At 40.2% G+C, this 20,867-nt stretch overlaps 1 long non-coding RNA gene across 5 annotated transcripts; it reads left to right on the plus strand.

The window, feature by feature from the left end:
- Positions 1 to 154: 154 nt before the first annotated feature.
- LOC137768768 (uncharacterized) lies at positions 155 to 14,929 on the plus strand. 5 transcript variants are annotated; one of them, XR_011074803.1, is made up of 4 exons: positions 155 to 485; positions 1,604 to 1,768; positions 5,185 to 5,326; positions 14,848 to 14,929. It is a non-coding gene; the product is annotated as an uncharacterized lncRNA (long non-coding RNA). The 5 variants fall into 5 exon arrangements; XR_011074804.1 differs by lacking the exon at positions 14,848 to 14,929 and adding an exon at positions 9,625 to 11,465; XR_011074805.1 differs by lacking the exon at positions 14,848 to 14,929 and adding an exon at positions 8,420 to 8,573.
- The last annotated feature ends 5,938 nt before the right edge of the window (positions 14,930 to 20,867 follow it).

Below are 20,867 nucleotides of genomic sequence, written 5' to 3' on the forward strand. Positions count from 1 at the left end.
GTTGCTGGTTGGGCCCTAACCTCCACAACCCCTCCTTCTAGCCTCGCTCTTTCAGCCTTTCCCCTCTTCGGCCCTGACGCAAGGCCGGGGGCGCGCACGCACGTCGCGCTCCGAGAAAGCCCAAGGTGAGTGGTGTCGGGGCAAAGGAGGCGGGAACAAAGTTGCCGCGCACGGGCGTGCTCGCTCCCGCCAAGCGACGGCCGTCTGGCCCGGAAGTGGGGGAACGTAGAGACGGCTCCACTTCCGATGGGGGTGGGACTCTGTGAAGAAGAGTTAAAGAAAGGAGAGGATTCGTGCGCCGCCCATTGCTGGCACTGGAGACTCTCGGAGCGACGGCGCGTCGGTCGTGCCTGTTGCTTGCGTCCAGCGCGCAGCAGCGGCTCTGGATCTTCGCAGGGGCCGCACCGCCTGCCTGTTGACAGGTCACGGCGAGAGCAAGAATCTGAAGACTCAGGAATAATGCCGTTAATGACCTTCTGGGCTGGGTAATCACCCCGTCGTCTCCCCTCAGCCAAGCCCGGAGGGAGGTTGGAACAGCTGCGAGAGAGGAAGAGAGGGCACCCTGGAAGAGAGGGCGGAGATGGCGTTAGCTTAAACTATCTCTTGTACACCCAAGTTCCAGGCCCCATCTTGACCTAAAAACACAGTTGGAAATCCCAATCTGGCGCTTCCATAACACTGAAGTTTAAAAAAAAAAAAAAAAAAAAAGTCAATACGAGGAATAATGAAACGTCGAAAGGAACTCCTGGAAACCCCAGAATTTTTACCGGCAGCCTTGAAGTCAAAACATCTTGCTCAAATGAGAGCTGCCCTTTTGGCACTTCTCCCTCTTTCACCTTAACTGTCCAAACCTGTGGGGCTACAAAGCATAACCATTCGGTGACCTCACGTCTCATTTCTTGCGTTACTAGGTTAGCCTTTCAGTTACAGACTGGGCACTTGGGACAATTATCATAGATTAAAACTTAAATGGCTTATTGGTTTGGGGTTTTTTTAAAATTTTAATTGGATTATAGTTGATTTACAATGTTGTGTTTCAGGTGTACGCGAAGTGAATCAGTTATACATATGCATATACCCACTCTTTTTTAGATTCCTTTCCCACATAGGCCATTACAGAGTATTGAGTAGAGTTCCCTGTGCTACACAGCAGGTCCTTATTAGTGGCTTATGGGGTTTTAATATGGTTGCAAAGAGAAGCTGAGCAATGCATTCAATGGCTACATGTAGTCACCCGTTTTCAAGTTTATTTGTTCAGTGCATCAGTTGGTTCTTAGTTCTTAAACACTTGGTAGCCATCCATCATGCATGCCTTAGTGTAAATAATTTTAATTGACTTGACATCCACTAACACTGTCTCAGTCTGGACTCACCTAAGCTAAAATGAGACTTCACTGAAAGAACACAAAGGGTGTTTGCTGAAGAATAAAGGAGGAGGCAAAGGAGTAGGTAATCTTGAAGGCAGTTCATTTCCCAGGAGGATAGGCCCCGGGTGGGCCACACAGTGGGACCTGCCACGCAGCCAGAAGGATGTGATAAGTGCACTGGGAAACTGAATAGAAAAGTAAGGGACAAGGTGCCTAAAAACGTTTCTCCTTGGCAGTATTGCTTCCTGAAGTTCCTACAGCCTAAACCAGTTAGCGAGTGGCTTTTTCCAAAAAAATACGATCAACCTGCCCCATCATCCTACTTTGAAAAGCCAGGAGTAACACAACAAGGAGGGCAAAATGGATTTATCTAGCAGTTCGTCACACGTGACCAACTCCAGGTAAGAATATCATCTTCTATCCTATACTTGCCAAGAAAACGTGTTCCAAAGTAAATGGGTAGCTTCCAGTTCAGGTTGCAGACAGAAAACATGTACTAAAATATTTTTAGTGGGGTTCTGCCACCCCATATGTTTCTGCAAAGAGTCTGGGGGGGTGGGATGGGGAAAAGAGGAAGAAGTGAAGCATTTTGAACTCCCCAAAGATAGCTACCCCCTATGTATTGAAATGCTAATGATTAACAGGGTTCAAACTCCAAAAAATGAGAAAGACCTTTAAATTAGAAGCCATCTGTTTCTATAAGCTTGTCTACTTATCTTCATGTAAAGAGACTTGAAGTTGCCACTTGGGACTGTGTTTTAGTATTTTACTGTTTGTGTGTTATGACATACTGTCTACTGGTTTAAGAGAGAGAGAGAGAAGGAGGTGGTAGGTTTTTTGCTTTCTTTGTTTAATGGGTCATATCATACCTAATCAACTGTTCTTAAAGTGTGGCCTGAGACTAACACTTTTTCAGTGAATCATGCAGTCAAAGCTATTTTCATAGTAAGACATGATTTGTCTTTATCATTCTTATTTTTTCACAAATGCACCATGGAGTTTTCCAGAGGCAACATGACATGGGATGACATCATTATTCTGATGGCTAATGGAATGTGTGCTGTGTGTTCATATGTTTTCTAGAATGTTCTAAGGTATTAAGTTTCTGAAATGTGTAAACATTTGGAATATCTGCCTAACTCAGTGACCCGATATTTTCCAACTGACTAATGGATGAAGTTACAAAATCATGAGTAAAAGATTCATTCAAAGTGCAGGACAGACTGATGTGTTTTAATGTAACCGTACAAAAAGTTCATCGATCTGATCTCAGATTCCACTTTATAACTAACCTTTAAGAAGCTACTGTGGGGACTTCCCTGGGGGCACAGTGGTTAAGAATCCACCTGCCAATGCAGGGGACACGGGTTCGAGCCCTGCTCCGGGAAGATCCCACATGCCGCACAGCAACTAAGCCCGTGCACCACACTACTGAGCCTGCACTCTAGAGCCCGCGTGCTACAACTACTGAATCCTGCACACCTAGAGCCTGTGCTCCACAACAAGAGAAGCCACCGCAATGAGAAGCCGGCACACCGCAACGAAGAGTAGCCCCCGTACGCTGCAGCTAGACGAAGCCCGCACGCAGCAACGAAGACCCAACGCAGCCAAAACTGAATAAATTAAATAAATAAATTAAGAAGCTACTGTGGAGTTTTGGTGTAGTATCAAAGAATAACCACAATTATCTGGAAAAGCTATTAAAATACTCCCTCGCTTTTCCAACAACATATCTTGTTCATACATTTCCACCAAAATAACATATTGCAACAAATTGCATAAAAAGGCTGATATGAGGGCTTCCCTGGTGGCGCAGTGGTTGAGAATCTGCCTGCCAATGCAGGGGACACGGGTTCGAGCCCTGGTCTGGGAAGATCCCACATGCCGCGGAGCAACTAGGCCCGTGAGCCACAATTACTGAGCCTGCGTGTTTGGAGCCTGTGCTCCGCAACAAGAGAGGCCGCGATAGTGAGAGGCCCGCACACCGCAATGAAGAGTGGCCCCCGCTTGCCGCAACTAGAGAAAGCCCTCGCACAGAAACGAAGACCCAACACAGCCATAAATAAATAAATAAAAATTAAAAAAAAAAAAAAGGCTGATATGAGAATCAGTTTCAGTCCTACTAAACCAGTCGAAAGGAGATCTGTAGAAAGGTAAAACATTAATCCTCTAATATTTTTGTTTTGTAAAGATAGTTTCATTTAAATGTGTTAGTTGTGTTAATATATGATGAAGTTATTGTTATTTTGAATGACTTTCTTTTTCTTTTTGGTGCCGTGCTGCACAGCTTGCAGGATCCTAGTTCCCGGACCAGGGATCGAACCCAGGCCCTCGGCAGTGAAAGTGCAGAGTCCTAACCACTGGACCGCCAGGGAATTCCCTAAATGAATATTTTTAAATTGTCTCCATTTTTATTTCTAATATCAACAGATATAACTCATATAAACAAAAGCTCTTTTGTGGTCCTCAGAAATTTTTTGAAGTGTAAAAGGATCTTCAGACCAAAACCTTTGAGAAATGCCATACAAAATCATTAAAATTACAGTGCTTCTGTTCATGCTTCTAGTGGTATAAACAGTTCACAGATGGGTCATGCACTATCATTCCAGAATCTTCCTTATAACTAGGAGTTTCTGCAGTTTCTTTCAGCATTGCTTCTCCTTTAGAGAAGTTGGTTGTTTGAGATTTTATTAGGTTTTTCTCAGTCTTAAAAAAGTTTAAGCTCTCCTTACTTCAGCCCATTATTCTTTATCATAAGGAAGAATATCAAGCATATTATTGTTAAAAGAGAGAAAAGCAAAGGAAAAACGATGGAACTTTTCAATTTAATTATAAAAACAAGTAGTGGCCAGTATTTATGTGCACTTACTATGTGTCAGACTCTGTGCTAAGTGCTTTATATTTATCTTCTCATTTAATCCTCTCAACAGTGCCTAAAAATAGGGTGACCATAGTCCTCAGTTTGCCTGGGGTGGTCCTGGTTTATGCCATTTGTTCAAGCATAATTATTAATAATATCCCCCTGCCAGCACATAAGTTTCCCAGTTTGGACATAAATTATCTGATCACCCTCCCTGTAAAAATTACTCTCCACAGTTTACAAATTAGGAAACTGAGGCATAGAGAGATTGAGTGTCTTGCCCAAAGTACACTGCTAGTAAATGTGGGTGTGGGATCCTAGCCCAGGTCTGTCTAGCTTTGTAGTTCAGCCTTTTAAAGAATTACAAACTGTTTCACAGTGATATCAATGCTCCTGAGATTTATGTCGACCCCAACTATAGTAATATATTCCAGAATAAAAGAAAGTAGAACACAAAAATTTATGATAAAATTTTAAGTTCAGTTTCAGTTGTAAAACACTGATGTGTTAGATGTGCTGTTCCGACACTCATCTTTTACACAGTTCAGAGGCGCACACTTGCTATCAACACTTTGCAGAAAACCAATGCTGCTTCTGTGTTGGGGCTTTCGGGGGAGTGCAGTTCTTGCTGGTTCAGTAAAGCTGAAGGATGCCCATTTATAAAACAGGAAAGGTGGACCGAACTGTTAGAGGCCTTCCTAATAGGGATTCTCCCTGATCATAAGTAACAGAACGCGAGTTTCGTTGGGTGTATAAATGTGCTTAGCTTAAAACTACATCTCCCAGCACTCTGTGCAGATGAAGGACCTGACCATGCTATGCAGACCTGGCCAACGAAATGTAAGTAGAAGTTGTTGGATGAGGCTTCTGGGAATGCTTTCTTAAAGTGGAAGGCCAATTTAGCTGACCTTGCCTTTTACTTTTCTTTACATCTGGAACTCAAATGCAATACTGGAGTTTGAGCAGCCATCTTGTGACTACAAAGGAACAAGCACATGTTAAGGATGGCTAGGTGAAGGGAAGAGAGAAGGACCTGGCTCTCTGAGGACATTGTGGATCTACCAAATCAACCCTGGACTGAAAAAGACATATAAAACTGGTAACACGTTTAAGCCACTGTTTTTTTCCATTTTTATTATAGATAAACTAAATTCCTAGCTATTGCAGTATGACCCCATGCTCCCATCCCACTTCAGTGGTAGATATCATTAATGAGAGCATTCTTTCCTGCTCATCCTAAATATAGCCTCAGAATCTGTCTCAACATAAGTGTCTAAAACCCACACTGCAGCAGATCAGCCACATCGTCCAGCAGCTCAGGCTTGAGAAGGACATGGTCCAGGTATGGTTCTGCAACTGTCACCAGAAGGGCAAACGATCACACAAGTGAATATTCGCACTGAGAGGATTTTGAGGCTATTGCGCAGTCTCCTTTCTCAGGGAAACCAGTACCCTCTCCTCTGGCCCCAGGGCCCTATTTTGTCACCCCAGGCTGTAGGGACCCTCACTTCACTACGCTGTACTCCTCAGTCTCTTTCCATGAGAGTGAAGCCTTTCCCTCTGTGTCTGTCACGACTCTGGGCTTTCCCATGCCTTCAAACCGAGGAATGGGGGCCAAAGGAAAGGGAAGAGCTAGGGGAAAACCTTGGGGTTTCTACCAGGGCTTTGGGGATTAAGTTCTTTATTCACTAAGAAAAGAATTGGCAGCAGAGAAGGTGTGGGGACAGGGAGTTTGGAGGAGGTGGTTGGAGAGAAGGTGAAGTTCAGGGATGCTCCTGATTATAATCCCCATGTCATTCATCACTTTGTTCTTAAATAAAGAAGCCTGGGACATAGACACACACACAGAGCAATATATTCCAGAATAAAAGAAAATATAACAAAATTTGCAATAAAAACTTAAGATCAATTTCACTAGTAAAACTGAAGCGATGTGTCACTCCTATGCTCATTTTTCACACAGTTTCAGAAGCCTACTACCTCTGAGTCAGAAATGATACCAGTAATGAAATTATTTTTCAGGCTTGTCCTAGAGCAATTTTTGTCATTATTTGGGGAATTGCTTGGTCCAAAAGCTCAGGATTCACACCCTGGCACGAAACTACATGTCTTAGTTATGTTATATTGTTATGCCTGGTTATAGAGACAAATCAATACATTGAATTATGTCAGGATTTAAAGGGTACATAATTTATTGGAATCAATATTTTGTTAATGTTTAATGTCATAAGAATATTTATGTACTCTAAGGAGATAGTTATTCAGGGATATTTGGAAGTTTGACTACAGATTAAGAATACTTTAAATTTCTAATTACGTCAACTAACAGATTTGATAGAGAAAGGATAAACGAGCAAACAATTCATTTATGTTGTGTTAAAAGTTCTCATTAATAAGGTCATTATAGCCTTAAAGTACACTATTGGAGATATAGGTCAAAGGAAATAATTTCTACCAGAACTTTTTAACTGATAATGTGAATCTTATTTTGTGTTCAGAGCATTGCAATAAAATTATTAGAATCAGCATTTAATAATTGATTCACCCTTATATTTATGGTCAGATGATTTTTAACAAGGGTGCCAAGACAATTTGATGGGGAAGAATTGTCTATTCAACACATGGTTGTGGTAAAGGAGATTGTTGTTGATAGGTGTAAACAACAACTGCCCAGCCCCCTCCTCATTTCCATTTTCCCCATTATCACAATATAAATAATAGCAAAGGAAAAAAAATGATGCTAGGCCAGCTCGACAGCCACATGCAAAAGAATGAAGTTGGACCCCAACCTCATACAATATACAAAAATTAGCTCAAAATGGATCACAGGCCTAATATAAGAGCTAAAACTATAAAACTCTGAGAAGTTAAACATAGAAGTAAATATTTGCAACCTTGGGTTACACAAAACCTTCTCAGATGAGACACCAAAAGCACAAATGACAGAAGGAAAAATGATAAATTGGACTTATCAAAATTAAAAACCTTGTGCTGCTTCAAATGACACCATCAAGAAAATGAAAAAGACAGTGCATAAATCTTTACAAATTATTTATGTGGTAAGGGATTTGCATGTAGAATATATAAAGAACTCCCGCAACTCCACAATGGAAGGATAAATAACCCAATTTTAAAATGGTTAAAAGATCTGAATAGACATTTCTCCAAAGAAGACATACAAATGGCCAAAAAGGAAAGATGAAAAGATGCTCAGTATTATTAGCCATTAGGGAAATTCAGATAAAAACCACAATGAGATACCACTTTACACACCAGGATGGCTATAGTCAATAGACAAGTTTTGTCAAAGATGCGGAGAAAATGGAACCCTCATACATCGCTGGTGGGAATGTAAACGTGATACAACCACTTTGGAAAACAGTTTGGCAGTTCCTCAAAATGTTGGACACAGAATTACGCTATGACCCAGCAAATTCAATCCTAGCTATGTACCCACAAGATATGTAACCATATCTCCATGAAAAAACTTGTATACAAATGTTAACGGCATAATTCATAATAGCCCAAAAGTGGAAACAACCTAAATGTCCATTAGCAGATGAATGGATAAACAAAATGTGACACATCCTTACAATATAGTATTTTTTTTCAGCAATAAAAAGGAATGAATTTCTGATACATGCTATAGCATGGAGGACCTTTGAAAACATTATGCTAAGGGAAATAAGCCTTAGTTTCTGTCTTTTAATCATCACCTGAGGTACAAAGTACACAGTATTATTCCCATTTAATAGTTGAGGAAAGTAAAGCTCAGGGAGATTGAGTTGTCTACAGCCACATAAACAATAATGTGAAACTTGAATTTTCAACCCCAAAACATACCCTACACACAAATAAAAACACTTTTTAAAAAGTGTTTCTTGATCTATATCCACACAATCCCCTCTTTTTCCTTTATCATGTCCTTAGTGACCACATAAATGCTATCCATCTTTCCTTTTCCCTTTCTGTATTGGTGCCTGGCCTTCTTCCCAGTGTCCTGGGCATAGCTAAAACTTTCCAGTGGAAATCAAGGGGTTTTAGAACTTGAAAGAATCTTTAAAATTTAAGTTCACCCCCCCCCCAACTCACTTTATTGATGGAAACTGAGATTTACACAAATCAAATGTCCTGTCTAAGGTCCCGAAGCTATTTTGTAAAAGAAACCTTGCTTATTTTGTCTCCCATCCAGTACTCTTTACATTTGACTCATGGGTTTCGAACTCACTGGCGATACTCAAAGACATTCAAGGGGTACATAGGCTGGAAAAATTTTGAGGAAATCCGTTTTCGAATGATCAACTTCCATACTTCTAAAATTGATCTGCCTGAGAATGTTCTTGCAGTCAAGGTATCTTTCTGGTTCTCTCTCCCACTTTATAAAACAAAGACAGAATTCTCATTCTCTAATCTTAATGGCACATTGCCCAAAAGTGTAAGAACAAAGACAAACCAAGGCACAATTGAAACATTGTGTCTGGGAAAGACTTGTTTAATCAAGACAACCTGTCTCGTAGCAATAAGTAATATTCCTCTCTGAACACATAGAATAGCTTTACTTTTTTTTTTTTTTTGCCTGGCGCCATGTGGCTGCTGGGATCTCAGTTCCTCCACCAGGTATCGAACCCAAGCCACAGCAGTGGAACCCCAAAATCCTAACTACTAGGCCACCAGGGAACTCCTTTAACTTTACTAATATTTAAAAATGATTAATCAAAACATGAAATATATTTGCTGTTTTAATCAATTGTATATTACTGATAATTGAAATTATGACTCAATCTAGAAGAAAAATTTTAACACTCATCAGTTTTCACTTACATACTTTTTTTTCTTATGGCAGGGTGTATGATAAGGTGATGAGTAAAAGACTTTAAAGCAAAAAAAGTATGTTAGTATATTACATTAGGATAAAATTATGTGAGAGAAGTGGAATGGAAAAGAGAACAATGTAAAATTCTGGCTGTTGAAGATTAGATATAGTTTTTCTAAAAGAATGATAGTCGGTATCAAACAGCCATCGTTTGAGTCTTTTGGATACACACAGGAGTGATATAAGAATCTTAAATGTCAACATAAAAAGGTGCAAAGGTATATATAGGCTTTTCAAATCATTTTAGGAAGTATAAGCAAAAAAACCTGAAGGCCACTGTCATAGGCAATCCTTTGTAGAATATTGATGACTCATAGTAAGTCCATTGCCATTATAGAAAAAAATTCTCAACAAACCTGTCTGCTAATTTTTAACTCAATATTATCATTTCCACACATAGAGGAAAGCACATTATCATTGTTCTTAAAAAAAAAAAAAAAAAGATTTTTAAAGGCATGAAATAGAGATTTTTGTTCCCACTCCTAAACTTTGCAACCTTTTATTTTCTTACACAATTTCTCCAGGCACCCAGGCACCAGGCTCGTGTATACTGAGGCTTCTGCTTAAAACTCTTCAGTTGCTCCCAACTGCTTCTAGGAGAAAGTGCTAACGCCAGCAGGGGGCTCACATCACTCTGCATGATCCGAGTCCCACTTACGGCTCCAGACTCCTCTTTCTCTCTCTGCTCAAACTCTGCACTTCAGTCATCTGGAACTTCTTTTCAGTTCTTTGAAGGTCCTGTTCGTCTCTCAATGCTGGGCCTTCACACGGGCTGCTCCCTCTGTGTGGAATACTCAACCCACCTCCTACCTCCCAACTACGTGTAATTTTTACATATTCGAATATCAGGTTTAGGTACCACTTGAAGTTTTCTCTGACCGCCCCCACCACTACCATCACTAAGGTTGGATTAAATGTTCCTCTTTTGTGTTCCTGATGAATAATGTCCTTCCCCGTCAAGCATGTACTGCAGTCGTCTCTTTCCTTGTCTGTTTCCTCCAATAGACTGTAGGTTGCAACACAACAGAAACAGTGTCTACTCACCATCATATTAAGCCTCCCACAATGTACGGTAGGTACCTGGTAGTTTCTGAATGAATAATGGGAGAATTAATGAATGGATTGATTTTGCTGATTCATCAATTAAAAGACTTCTGTTGAAAGTAACAGCTACTTTAACAATCTTAAAGGAATTTATTGGAAGGATATAAAGGGCTCATGAATTGACAGGAAGTTGTAATACCAGGCTGGAAAAATAGGTAAAGACCCAGGTAACTCGAGCAGCCAAGAAGCTGGAAAATGTTAGTTAGCGGGAATAGCCCAATAGCCTGGGAAGGACACAGTTACCTTTGTTGTAGGGCACTGCTGCTGCCTCTTTGGGATTCCACCTCAACTGCCCTTGGAGATAATCTCCCCACTGCTGGGAATTAAATTTCATTGCCCCAAGGAAACCATAAACAAGACAAAAAGACAACCCTCAGAATGGGAGAAAATATTTGCAAATGAAGCAACTGACAGAGGATTAATCTCCAGAATTTACAAGCAGCTCATGCAGCTCAATATCAAAAAAACAACCCAATCCAAAAGTGAGCAGAAGACCTAGACATTTCTCCAAAGAAGGTATACAGATTGCCAACAAACACATGAAAGGATGCTCAACATCACTAATTATTGGAGAAATGCAAATCAAAACTACAATGAGGTATCACCTGACACCAGTCAGAATGGCCATCATCAAAAAATCTACAAACAATAAATGCTGGAGAGGATGTAGAGAAAAGGAACCCTCTTGCACTGTTGGTGGGAATGTAAATTGATACAGCCACTATGGAGAACAGTATGGAGGTTCCTTAAAAAACTAAAAATAGAACTACCATATGACCCAGCAATCCCACTACTGGGCATATACCCTGAGAAAACCATAATTCAAAAAGAATCATGTACCACAGTGTTCATTGCAGCTCTATTTATAATAGCCAAGATATGGAAGCAACCTGTGTCCATCGACAGATGAATGGATAAAGATATGGCACATATATACAGTGGAATATTGCTCAGCCATAAAAAGAAACAAAATTGAGTTATTTGTAGTGAGGTGGACGGACCTAGAGTCTCATACAGAGTGAAGTAAGTCAGAAAGAGAAAAACAAATACCGTATGCCAACACATATATATGGAATCTTTAAAAAAAAAAAAAGGTTCTGAAGAACCTAGGGGCAGGACAGGAATAAAGACGCAGACGTAGAGAGTGGACTTGAGGACATGGGAGTGGGAAGGGTAAGCTGGGATGAAGTGAGAGAGTGGCATGGACATATATACACTACCAAATGTAAAATAGATAGCTAGTGGAAAGCAGCCGCATAGCACAGGGAGATCAGCTCAGTGCTTTGTGACCACCTAGAGGGGTGGGATAGGGAGGGTGGGAGGGAGACGCAAGAAGGAGGAGATATGGGGATATATGTATAGCTGATTCACTTTGTTATAAAGCAGAAACTAACACACCATTGTAAAGCAATTATACTCCAATAAAGATGTTAAAAAAAAATTTCATTGCCCCTTTGTCTTTGTGTCTCTTGGTCAAGATTTAAATTTCTGGAAAAGTGATCATTGGCTAAAGATCATGTGCCATGCCCAGGCTGCTAGAGGTGAGGAACATCAGGATAGGGCCTCTCACGCTTCCAGACTGGGAAGGAGAGCATGCCTTTCACCAAGACTGTGGAGGAATTCCTCGAACAGGAAGAAGGGTTGGATACAGTGCAGCTAAGAAAGTACAGCTGTCTGTTACAGCTGTCTAGAACTAGAGCAAAATATGTGTTCCCACACAGAACAGTTTGTTTTGGTGCCATGTGTGTATTTAGGGCCTCTAGAATGGCTTAAAAAATAATAAAAACACATGAATTGAGTGTGATGTTTTTAGAGAAACATAATCTTCATTCTGTAGTCAAATGGAATATTCAGTAATTCAGATATGGTTATGCTAGAAGTTTTACTTAATGAAGTGCTCAGTTAAGGATAGAAAGAGAAATTACAAAGTAGACATTTAAAACATCAACTGAAAAGAACTTAAAATACTTTTAGTTACATTACGCAGAAGTTATGTGGGACTGCAATCTCAATTATAGCACACAATTCTACCTTCCTGTGGAAATAGCCATCAACCTAGACATCCAAAAGACTGAAAATCACTCAACAAATTTGTAAATGTCTGTATGAGTTTTGAGGAAACCTTGTGGTAATTAATGTTTATTGAAAACCCAATAGGAATTCGGAGTCATATAAACAAGATGAAGAGTTTTTCTTAGATATGGAAGAAATGAAGCATCTAAGAAAAAAAGTCCAGTGTTAAACCTGAAGAACCAGGGGTGAAAAAGAAGTATGCATCCACACAAAACCCTGCACATCAATGTTTATAGCAGCTTTATTCATAATTCTCAAAATTTGGAAGCAACCAAGATAGTCTTCAATAAGTGATTGGATAAACAAACTGGTACATTCAGACAATGGAATATTACTCAGCAATAAAAAGAAGTGAGTTACCAAGTCACAGAAAAACACGAGGAAAATTAGGTACATTTTGTGAAGTGAAAGAAGCCAATTCGAAAAGGCTACGTACTTATGATTTCAACTATATGACATTCTGGAAAAGGCAAAACTAGAAATAGTAAACAGATCAGGGGTTCAGGGGCAAGGGAGGGATTAATAGATGGAGCAAAAGATACTTTTAAAGAAGTGAAATTTGTTTTGCATGATATTGTAAAGGTGGATACATATCATTATACATTTTTCAAAATCCATAGAATGTACAACACAAAGAATAAACCCTAATATAAACTTTAGTTGGATTTTAGTTAATAAAAATGTATCAGTATTGGCTCATTAATTGTAACAAATGTACTGTACTAATGCAAGACGTTAATAGAAGAAACTGGGAGTGGGGTGTATACGGGAACTTCCAGCTCAACTTTTAATACAGCGGCCGTTTTAAGAAAAAGTGTATTAATTTTTTTAAAGAGAGAATCATGTATCAATACAATTGTAATTTTTAAGTACTATAAACTTCTTAGTTACATTTATCATAGTATCTATCATACTAATAAAGAATGACTGGCATTTTCTTCACAAGTAGCAGGTAAAACGCTCACTGAGGAATAAAATGAAGTAGATGGACATAAATACACAAGTAAGCATTTACTGACTGTATATTAGTCAGCCTCCAAGATGATCCCCAGTGATCCTCATCTCCTTTTTATTGTTGTTTTAAGCCACTAAATTTTGTGGTATTTGTTATGCAGTAATAGACAACGAATACACTTTCAACTGGGATTAAATCAATGGATGCACATCAAGAAGTAAAAATCTTGAGAACAAATGAACAACTTTGGATTTGCAGAGCTTTGGAGTGGTTCTGGACTTGGGTATAGGAAGTATTACAGAAGGAAGGAAAGAGAACTGGGGCAGAATCCGAATGATTTCAAGGTCTATAGGGAGCAGACCAACCCCACCCGTGGCGTGAAACACAGAATTGTTGGCAGCCAGCTGGTTACACCTGGGTGGGCGGTGGTGGAGGTTAGGGAGGGCAGGAGAATTCCTTTGTAAAGAACTGCCTAGAGAGAACTGGGGGTGCTAAGAAGGACTTGGTATAGCGGAGAAAATCTCTCCACTCTGGCATGAGAGAAGCTTCCTGCGTAAAGGGCAGCCCTTGACCTATACAGTCTCAAGAAAGGCCTATGAATTGCGAATCTCTTCTCTGCACGAATCATCCAGTCAGTCTTGCCATCGCTTCCTTTTTTAAAAAAAACTCAATTGATGTATAATTCATGTATAATATAGTGACAAATATATGTCATATAAACACCACACAAAGTAAAACAAAAAAGTTTTTCACAAAAACAAAAAGTTTCCTCCTACCTCTTTGAAATCAATCCCTAGCACCACCGGTCCCAGGCAACTAACTATAGATTAATTTTCATGTTCTAGAATTTCTGATGAATTGAGTCATAGAGTATGTGGTTCTGGCTTCTCTTGCTTAGCATAAAGTTTTTGAGATTCATCAAGTTGTAGTCTGTATCAGTAATTCATTTCGTTTTCTTGCTGAGTAGTACTCCATTGTATGGATACACCACATGGTTTATCCATTCACCTGTGGTTGGACATTCGGGTTGTTTCCAGTTTGGGACTATTATGAATAAGACTGCTATGAAGTTCATGTATCCACCACTGGAATATCATATAAAATAGTTTCGCTGCCCTAAAAATATCCCGTGTGCTTCTCCTATTTAACCATTTCTCACTCCCCTCAGACCTCTGGCAATTGCTGATCTTTTGAACATCGCTACAGTTTTACTTTTCCAGAATGTAATTGTAATTGTAATTATACAGTATTTAGTCTTTTCAGACAGGCATCTTTCACTTAACAATGTGTGTTTAAGATTCATCCTCGTCTTTTTTGTGGCTTGATAGCTCTTTTCTTTTTATCACTGAAAAATATTCCACTGTACAGATGTACTGCCGTTTGGTTATCTATTCACCTATTGAAGGATGTCTTGGTTGTTCCGAGTTTCGGGTGATTATGAGCAAAGCTGATGATGTAACCATTTGTGTGCAGGTTTTTGGGTAGACATAAAATTTCAAATCAGTTGGGTAAATACTTAGGAGTGCAACTGCTGAATCATATGGTAAGATTATGTTTAGACTATTTTTAACTTTGTAAGAAACTGCCAAATTGTACCATTTTCCATTCCCATCAGTAGTGAATGAGAGTTCCTGTTCTCTACATCCTCACCAGCAACAGGTGTCGTCAACTTTTTTGGATTTTCGTGATTCTAATAGGTATGTAGTAGTATCTCATTGTTATTTTAATTTGAAGTTCCCTAATGACAAATGCTATATATTTTTAAAAATTTATTTATTTTATTTATTTATTTTTGGCTGTGTTGGGTCTTCGTTGCTGCACACGGGCTTTCTCTAGTTGTGGCGAGCGGGGGCTACTCTTCATTTTGGTGCACGGGCTTCTCACTGCGGTGGCTTCTCGTTGTGGAGCACGGGCTCTAGGCACGTGGGCTTCAGTAGTTGCAGCACGCAGGCTCAGTAGTTGTGGCTCACGGGCTCTACAGCGCAGGCTCAGTAGTTGTGGCTCACGGGCTCTACAGCGCAGGCTCAGTAGTTGTGGCGCATGGGCTTAGTTGCTCTGCGGCATGTGGGATCTTTCCAGACCAGGGCTCGAACCTGTGTCCACTGCCCTGGCAGGTGGCTTCTTCATCACTACACCACCAGGGAAGCCCCAAATGCTATATTTTTTAAATATACAGATTATCCAGATAATTAGACTCTTCTCATATATCTTTTGACTACTAGTTTCTAATTTAATTCCATTATGGTCAAAGAACATGCTCACTATGATTTCAATATGTATAAATTTATCAAAACTTGTTTTATGGTCCAATATATGGCCTATTTTAGTGATTATTCTATAGTCACTTAAAAAATGTGTACTCTTCTGTTGTTGAGGGTAGTGTTCTATAAGGGTCAACAGGTCAATTCAGCTTATAGGTGTTCTATATTCTCACAGATTGCTACTTAATCTGTCAGTTACTGAGCTGAGTGAAATCTACTGCAGTTGTGGATTTTTCACTTCTTTAATTCTATCAGTTTTTGCTACATGTATTTTGAAATGCTGTTATTAGGTGCATACACATTGAGAAATTATATCTGCCTGATGAATTTAACCCCCTCCCCTTTTTTTCATACTGAATTTTTCTCCTGGCTAGGGATCATATTTTCACCTTCTTCACATGTCTAGCAATTTTTGACTAGAAGTTGAGCATTATGAATGTTATATTTTTGAAAATTTGAATTTTGTTCTCTTATTTAATTAATGTTAAATTTGCTTGGCAGGCAATTTAGTCACTTGGGCATCAGCTTGATCACATCAAGGCCTACTTTTCCACGTTGTTAGAGTAGATCTAAAGTAGCTTTATTCTAATTCTTATTTAGCGTAACTACTAAGACATAACACTTTTGGGTTCTCTGTTGAATGCCCCAGGTTTTTCATATGTTTTCTTCACTCTAGTTAGTAGGAGATCAAATGTCTCTTAGCCCTGTGTGAGCACTAAGATTCGTTTAGCTCATAACTCCCAGCTTTTCTTCTTTGCCCAGCCTCATGTAGTTTCATCTTACATAGGTTCAGATTATTATTCTGGCAAATAATCAAGGGAATCCCTATGCATATCTCCCTCCTCTTTGGTGTTCTGCCCCACAAATTGCAGCCACCTCAGCCTCCCCAAGTCCTTATTTCTGGATTTCAACACAGTGATATCTCCCAGGTGATGTCTGGATTTCTCCTCCTGGTACTATGGTCCAGAAATTGCCCCCAGGGAGAAAGCTGCAACAGGCAAAAGGTGTACCTTATCGGTTTCCTTCCTTTCTTCCTTCCTTTCTTCAGCCGCGCTGCATGGCTTGCGGGATCTTAGTTCCCTGACCAGGGATTGAACCCAGGCCCTCAGCAGTGAAAGCACAGTGTCCTAAACACTGGACTGCCAGGGAATTCCCTCCTTTCTTTCAATGGCTAAAAATAAATGGCTTCGAACATTTATTTCATACATTGTGTCTAGTTTTCTAGTTGTTTACAGCAGGTGGCCAGCCCCATACTGGTAACCTCTTCATGAGCAGAAGCAGAAAGTCTATCACCTCATTTTAAATATGAATGGGTAAACCAGAATCAGCAGACATTTGAGGGCCATAGAACATAAAGTATACTTAAAATTTCAGAATGTAATATGAGTGCTATAACATTGAATATGTATGTATAATGAAGTTATATTAATTCATTAGGGCTGCTGTAACAAAGTGCCACAAACTGGGGAATGAAAACAATGGAAATGTTATTGTCTCACAGTTCTGGAGGCTAGCAATCCAAGAACTAGGTGCCAGCAGTGTTGGTTCCTTCTAAAGGCTGTGAAGGATAATCTTTTGCATGCCTCACCCCTAGCTTCTGGAGGTTTGCTGGCAATCTTTGGCATTTCTTGGCTTCTGCTGCATCACCCCAGTCTCTGCCTTTGCCTTGACATGGCATTCTCCCTGTGTGTGTATCTGTCTCCAAATTTCCCCCTCCATTTTTAAGGACATCAGTCATATTGGATTAGGGACCCACCCTACTTCGGTATGACCTCACCTTAACTACTTATATCTGCAGTCACCCTATTTTCAAATAAGGTCACAATCTGAGGTCCTAAGGATTAGAACTTCAACATATGAATTTTGGTGGGGGTGAGGGGGACACAATTCAACCCATAACAATAATTAAGATGCTACCGACAAAAATCCGTGAGGTGGAAAGGGAACAGAAGAGATAGAGGGAAACGTGGGAGAAAACCCTAATATCCTGGTACCACAAAACAGGAAGGTAGCCATGAGATATTGACAAAAGTTTATAAAACATGAAATAGAAGTTTTGGTATATTATTTAAAAGTTATAAAGATGACCAATAGCATGATTAGCAAACTGAAATAGTTACAGGAGAAAAGCAAGCAACATAAATGAGAAACAGGGCTCAGGTTTTGGTGCTTGTGTTTACCTGGTTGATGTGCAGAGAACTGTGGCATACGAGTCAGTGCTTGCCCCATCTGGAGAGTACAGCCACTTAACCAGCTTTGGTCAATTCATGGGAAAGGGGCCGTATTTGCCATGTACTGGGTTAGTGTCCCCCCAACATTCATGTCCACCTGGAACGTCAGAAAGAGATCTTATTTGGAAAAAGTGTCTTTGCAAATGTAATTAGTAAAGGGAAGTTATACTGGATTAGGGTGAGCCCTAAATCCAATGGCTGGTGTCCTTACAAGAAGGGGAGATTTGGACTAAGAGACATGACACACAGAGGGAAGAAGGCCACATGCAGAGAGAGGAAGAAATTTCAGTGATACAGCTACAAACCAAGGAATGCCAGGAATTGCTGGCAACCACCAGAAGCTCAGAAGAGGCAAGAAAGGATTCTTTCCTAGAGTTTCCAGAGGGAGAATGGTCCTGCTAACAGCCTGATTCCAGACTTCGAGCCTCCAGGACAGTGAGAGTTGTTTTAAGTTTTATGCTTCCTGGTTTGTGGTACTTTCTTATGGCAGCCCTAGGAAACTAAAACATGCAGCATCTGACTTTTTTTTTTTTTAATTAATTTATTTATTTATTTTTGGTGGCGTTGGGTCTTCATTGCTGCATGCGGGCTTTCTCTAGTTGCGGCGAGCAGGGGCTACTCTTCATTGCGGTGCGCGGGCTTCTCATTGCAGTGGCTTCTCTTTGCAGAGCAGGGGCTCTAAGCACACGGGCTTCAGTAGTTGTGGCTCGTGGGCTCAGTAGTTGTGGCTCACGGGCTTAGTTGCTCCACGGCATGTGGGATCTTCCCAGACCAGGGCTTGAACCCATGTTGCCTGTCTTGGCAGGCGGATTCTTAACCACTGCACCACCAGGGAAGTCCCCTGCATCTGACTTTTTTGTGGGGCTAAACATTTAGAATTTTAAAATGTTAAATCTTATCATTTTTTTCATGTTGGAGTTTTTTGTTTGTTTGTTTTTTGTTTTGTTTTTGAACTCACTGCAACTCAAACAAAACACATCTACAGTCAGATCTAGCCTTCAGGCCATCCATTTGCAACCTCTGCAATAGAGAAACTAAATACAGTGTAGGAAGATGACTAACAGAAATGAGAAGGGAGTAAGTGAACTGAGCTGAGGTATAAGTGTGCTAAATACTCTCCTGTCATAGCAGGAAGTAAAAAGAAAATGTCTAAATTTGATTAATAGCAAGAAAATGATTCCAAGTAGTTGCCTCTGGAAAATGGTCCAGGGGTGGGGCAGGTGACTGTTACTTTGAGTTATAAGTCCTTTTATATTCTTTGGTTTTGAAAGGTAGGTAGGCGTTACTCTCAGGCTTGCCAGGAAGTTGCTCTCGAAGGTGAGGAACTAAATTTTTCTGCCAGTAATAATAGAAGAGGCCAATGGCTGAGTAAAGTTTTCAGGAGTAGCAGAAGGCAGTGCCTGTCTCTGGAGAAGAATAGGTTTTAGTACCTTTCAAAGAACAGACAGAATGTACACGTTTCCACACTTTTATGTTTCCCAGAATTTATCTTTATGAAGATCATGATAGTCCTTAATCCTGAGTCTGCTTTAAACTGTAGAAATGAAACCATTGAGTTTCATAATGTTATGGTTTACAATGTCAAGGAACTAAAAAATTAAGAATTCATTTTTAAATCACTGGTAAATTCATTTTTAAATCACCTATGAAAAACCCTGGAAGTGCCATCTGTGTTTCATAGAGGTACTTGTGCCTTTCAGAGAGGGAGTATATATCCTTAATTATACAATTGTTCATAACATCTGACATGACTAATGATTTTAAATGATAAATCAAAGGAATCCAGCCACTGAGCTTGCACAAGGGGAAAATCATCTCTAGAACTACATCCCGCTTGTCTTGGAATTCTTGTTTCTATAAAAATCTACCAACACATTAGCAGTATATATGTACATGAAGGTTGCAAATTGAATTTATATATTTAGATAGTTACTCAAGATGTCTGGGTTGGGACTTCCCTGGTGGCTCAGTGGTTAAGAATCTGCCTGCCAATGCAGGGGACACGGGTTCGAGCCCTGTTCGAGGAAGATCCCACATGCAGTGGAGCAACTAAGCCTGTGCGCCACAACTACTGAGCCTGCGCTCTGGAGCCACGAGCCACAACTATTGAAGCCCGTGTACCACAACTACTGAAGCCTGCACGCCTAGAGTCCGTGCTCTGCAACAAGAGAAGCCACCTCAATGAGAAGCCTGCGCACCGCAACACAGAGTAGCCCCCGCTCGCCGCAACTAGAGAAAGTCTGTGTGCAGCAACGAAGACCCAATGCAGCCAAAAATAAGTTAATTAATTAGTTAATTTTTTAAAAAAGATGTCTGGGTTGCTTCTAAGAGCAACACGAGGAAATTAAAATTGGATTAAACTTGAAAAACAGGTTTATTATATGTCACTTTCTTCCCTCTAAGACTTTGATATTGGCCAATATCTAGACTATCTCCCTCAATCTCTTCTTCACACTAGTCCTGAGGGATCTTACTCAAAGGCAAATCTGCTTAAAGTCTTCCCCTAACCTAAATCCTTTAATGGATCTCTATTGCCTTCATGACAGATTGAAGGTTTTTCTTTATCTAATCTCCGTTCACCTTTCTGGCCTCACCTCTCAGCATCCCGGTCAATCCAAATGTGTTGCTTGTTGGTCCTTGAACCAGAGCTCCTGGGCATGGTTCCTTCCTTTTTCAATCCTCTTTCCCATGGCTGACTTCTGTGTTCCTCCTATGTACCCACAGAAGTTCACCTTAAGTCTCCCCTCCTCCAAGGAGTGACCTTCTTCATCTCTCCAAAGCTGAGATGTACGCTGTCTTGGGTATTTCCACAGCATCTTATTGGATAATTCATCCTAGCTTGGCATCTTCACTCATTCTTTCCTGACCCTAATTTCCCTAGCGGACTTGTAATCTTATGACCATAAAGTTGGTCTTAATGAGAAAGTTTCTCCTTTTGTTTCTAAATAATGACTTGAGTTCTCAGCTCATTTATAAACCAGACAAATTCCAAGCCAGATGAATAATCAAGCCCCTGCCTGTTTTGCCTAACCTCACCCTCAAATCCCTTTATATTCAATCGCCCTGTTTCTACTCCCCACAAGGGGTGTCCCGGGTAAACACCAAATTACACAAAATGAAGCAGAAAAAAAATAACAAACAAA

Source organism: Eschrichtius robustus, chromosome 8 (genome assembly GCF_028021215.1).
Source record: "Eschrichtius robustus isolate mEscRob2 chromosome 8, mEscRob2.pri, whole genome shotgun sequence".
NCBI lineage: Eukaryota > Metazoa > Chordata > Mammalia > Artiodactyla > Eschrichtiidae > Eschrichtius > Eschrichtius robustus.